The 5000-nt window shown below is 33.9% G+C and overlaps 2 long non-coding RNA genes across 3 annotated transcripts in view; both read left to right on the top strand.

Annotated features, from left to right (window-relative positions):
* Nucleotides 1–5000, top strand: part of LOC118761103 — a 98683-nt gene that overhangs the window by 28881 nt on the left and 64802 nt on the right. The gene's annotated exons all lie outside the window — the stretch shown is intronic.
* LOC118761104 overlaps nucleotides 9–5000 on the top strand; it is a 26580-nt gene continuing 21588 nt past the window's right edge. The window contains exon 1 of the long non-coding RNA XR_004997156.1: nucleotides 9–47. This is a non-coding gene — a long non-coding RNA (uncharacterized LOC118761104). The remainder of the gene's footprint in view (nucleotides 48–5000) is intronic.

Raw genomic sequence — 5000 nt, 5'->3', positions numbered from 1 at the left:
ATATATAATATATATATATATATATATATATATATGTGTGTGTGTGTGTGTGACTGAATATACATGTTTATATATATGTGTATGTATATAATATATATATATATATATATATATATATATATATATGTATATGTATATATATGTATGTGTGCAGCTATAGGCACATAAACATGGGCACATTTCTACATACATAAAAAATGCTGTTTATTCCACTCATGTTTACATACAGCCAGATCCTTTGTAGACACATAAAGGTTCATAGAATATATGACAAATCACGTGGTGCATATATCTATATATAGATATTATATATATATAATATATATATATATATATATATATTATATTATATGCAACACCAACCAACATATACACACTCTCTCTCATTGAGTGAAACAGGCAGATTCATACATAGTCATGTACTATACATGCACAAGCAGAACTCATTCTCATACATATGGAATATCATGCCTACATTTATATGCGCACACATATAAGTATACAAACAATATTCACAGTATGCACGCACATACACACACATCTATAAAGGCATATACATATCCACAAATACATATAGATATATGTATATATATATCTATGTGTGTATGTACACATATGTGTGTAGTTGTTGTATATATATTTTATATATGCATATGTATATATATATATATATATTATATATATATATATATATTTATTCATATGTACATGCATTTATAGATGTGTGTGTATATATATACATTATACATATATATATATATATATATACATGCATATATATATGTATATACGCATACATATATAAATATATATATATATATATATATATATATATATGTATGTATCATGATGATATTTTATATATATATACTATATATACACACATACATATATGCATACATATATACATACATATATACATACATATACATACATAATATTTACAGAGAAATGTATATATATATATATATATATACACACACATATATATGTATATGTATGCTTATATACCTATATGGATATATGCATACACACACATATATATATATATGCATACACACACTATATTATATATATATGTATATATATATATATATACCTATATATATACATATATATATATGCATACACATATACATGCTTACATGTTTTCAATATGAAACACAAGACTATAGATACGTACATTACTACATATTTGTGTAAACTTTTGTATCCACACATACAACCACCGACACTCATTTTCCATGTACATTCATGCATATGTAAATATAACAATACCAGTGGGAGCCTCTATGCAGTCATCCTATTCACTAGAAATAGTAGTGTGTCTACTCATAGTATGCTTTTCTTCATGAGGGGAGAAGTGGTGAATGGGAGCGCCAATAAGCTCTTCTCTTATACAAAATTTATGTACTCCTGGAACAGTATTAGGAGAGGCCAAAGTATAGTAAAGCATGATATGTAAATAAAGATAATAAAACAACGAAAATGTTTGCAGACTTGTATCTTTGTTTGGGGTCAGCATTGGTTTCAAATTTTGGCACAATGCCAGCAATTTCAGGAAAGAGGTAATTCAATTACATTGACCCCAGTGCTCAACTGGTACTTATTTTATTGACGCTGAAAGGATGGAAAGCAAAGTTGATCTTAGTGGAATTTGAACTCATAACATAAAGATGGACAAAATGTTGTGAAGCATTTCGCTTGATATGCTAATGATTCTCAGTTTGGTGTGTTATAATCATCAATCAGTTGTATTTCAGTAAATCATTAAATTGTTCACATTGCTTTCACCCAGATCTTCCTTAAAAGTTGCCTTTATTTTAAATGTCTTAAAAAAGAGAATACAGATTGGCCAATATATTTATAAATAGTCTAAAGTACAGGATTGCTACAGCTTGACCACTTGTGAACGTAATTGTCTAGATAAGGAAGAACACTGACATAAAGAAAAATAGCAGTTGAACCTCCCATAAATCTCATACTTCCAGCTTAGATAAAGGAAGAAACATTGGAGTATATAGCCTATGATATACAAAAAGGTGGAATGATCAAAGGTGGTGAGTCTTTCACCAGATAACTACTTGCTCAGGCTGGACTGCAACTAAACAATAAATAACAATAATACAAATAAGGATATATATATATATATATATATATATATATATATATATACAGTGTACATTTAAACACATAAGAGGTATCCGTCATAGGATTCCTTGCACGCTAGAAGGAAAAGTTAAAATCCAAACCACTATTAAGGATAAATTGCAAAAGGAATGTAAAATAAAATAATATATAGTCTATTGACTAAATTCTTTTTACATGCTAGGCCACTGGTAGTAGAAATTCATATATATATATATATATATATATGTATATATGTACATATATGTTTATATAAGACCAGTTGAATCAAGTAAAATTGTAGTTGTGGCTGATGTCAGTGCCGTCTGAGTGGTACCTGTGCTCTTAGCATGTAATGAGCACCATTCAAGCTTGGGTCAATGCCAGTGCTGCATGACTGGCTCTTTGTACCAGCGGCATGTAAAAAGCACTATCCAAATACTAGTGCTGCCTGACTGGCTCTCATGCCAGTAGTATATAAAAAGCACCCACTACACTCTTATAGTGATTGATATTAGGAAGGACATCTAGCTGTAGAAACCTTGCCTGATCCGATTGGAGTCTGGTACAGCCTACTTGCTTGCTAGTCTTCAGTTAAGCTGTCCAACCCATGCTAGCATGGGAAATGGATGTTAAACAATGATGATGATGATATATAGAACACATAAATATACAGGTATATACATTATCATCATTGTATACCAAATTCCCATGGCTGGGAAGCAAGCTTCTCAACCACACAACCATGTCTGTACCTATAAACATTAATTAATGTATTAGTTAGATGTAGACATAGGTGTGTGGTAAGAAGCTTGCTTTCCAATGTCATGGTTCCGGGTTCAGTCCCACGTTGTGACACCTTGGGCAGGTGTCTTCTACTATAGCCTCAGGCCAACAAAAGCCTTATGAGAGGATTTGGTAGATGGAAACTAAAAGAAGTCCATCATGTGTGAGTATATGTGTGCAAGTGTTTGTGTGTGTGCATGCCTGTGTATATGGGTGTGTATGTGTGTCTGTGTTTATGCCCCATTAACCTAGCTCTTCAGCAAAAGAGACTGATAGAATAAGTGACAGACTTTGCAAAAAAAATACTAGGATTGATTTGTTTAACTAACATTCTTAAGGGCAATGCTCCAGAATGGCTGTTGTCTAATGACTGAAACAAGTAAAAGAGGAAAGATAATGCAAGGAAATGGATCTCAGTAAGTTTTTAGCATTTAACGTTCAGTTGTTTAATCAACCTAATTGCCTGCTCGCTAAATTGATATGTAAGTGGACGAGTATTCCACTGACATACTTCTGTAGCATAATGCTCAGTCACAATGTTTGCAATACACTGTAATTCAAAGGAATTACAGACTTAAGGCGCAGGAGTGGCTGTGTGGTAAGTAGTTTGCTTACCAACCACATGGTTCTGGGTTCAGTCCCACTGCATGGCATCTTGGGCAAGTGTCTTCTGCTATAGCCCCGGGCCAACCAATGCCTTGTGAGTGGATTTGGTAGACGGAAACTGAAAGAAGCCTGTCGTATATATGTATATATATATATATATATATATATATATATATATGTATGTGTATATATGTTTGTGTATCTGTGTTTGTCCTCCTAGCATTGCTTGACAACAGATGCTGGTGTGTTTATGTCCCCGTTACTTAGCGGTTCGGCAAAAGAGACCGATAGAATAAGTACTAGGCTTACAAAAGAATAAGTCCCGGGGTCGGGTTGCTCGATTAAAGGCGGTGCTCCAGCATGGCCGCAGTCAACTGACTGAAACAAGTAAAAGAGTAAAGAGTTAAATCCACCTGACCGTTTTTCACTAAGTTTTTGTCTTCTCAGTTTTAGTTATAAAGCTGGGTATAAGAAGTTTCAGCTCAGCTGTTTCGGTGCCACTTTTTTTTATTTGACATTGCTGATTCCAGGCTGACTTATTTGAAAGAAACCATTTTAAGGCTTTGCTTGACCTCTCTCTCTCCCCACCTCTCTCTCTCTGTTTATGTGTGTGAGAATCTAGTTATGTTTGTATGTGTCAGTAATGTCTCTCTCTTCCTCATCTCTCTGAGTCTCTCTGTCAGAGTATGTTTCTGTATTCATGTGCATATGAATGTGCCTGTGTGTATGTATGTGCATATGCTTTGTGTTTGCATGTGTGTGTGTACATGCATATGTGCATGTATATGTGTGTGTGTGCATATGTATATGTGTGTGCATGCACATGTGTATGAGTGTGTGTGTATTTGCATGTGTGTATGTGTATGTGCATGTGTGTGTGTGTGTGGTGTGTGTGTGTGTGTGTGTGTGTGTGTGTGTGTGTGTATGTGTGTGAATACCCCCTGTGCCAGAATGCATTTCTGTCAAAACAGGTTAAATGTCCACTCAGCCATGCCAAAATTCTCACTGTCCAAACAACCATGATCACCAATTACCTCATTCCACACAAGGCTTGAACTGACCTGAGGATGTTTTAGATGATACTTGCTCAAGAGACAGTCTAACAGAACTGGAGATTTGTGATTGCAAGCCAAAATTCTTAGCCATTCAACCATTCTGCATCGATTTATATTTCATATTATAATTTTATATAAACATATACACATGCATACACATACATACAAGAACACTCATACATAAACACATGAACACACGCAATAACAACATCATCATACATGGTCATAGAAGCAGGAAGCACTCATAAATCTCTATGTAGTTCTTACTCCATATTCTCAACTGCATCCAATAAAAAGCCGTCTTTCTATAGGATGCAGTTGATTGACACACATTGTACCAACACTCTCCATCCAACCATTTGTTGGCCATCAGCTCTGCTTTCATCTCTCTTTCTGTCTTTCTCTCTCACTCTATCAGTCATTCTC

Source organism: Octopus sinensis, linkage group LG2 (genome assembly GCF_006345805.1).
Source record: "Octopus sinensis linkage group LG2, ASM634580v1, whole genome shotgun sequence".
Classification (NCBI taxonomy): Eukaryota; Metazoa; Mollusca; class Cephalopoda; order Octopoda; family Octopodidae; genus Octopus; species Octopus sinensis.
The sequence above is the reverse complement of the archived record's forward strand: the minus strand, read 5'-3'. Positions and strand labels throughout refer to the sequence as shown.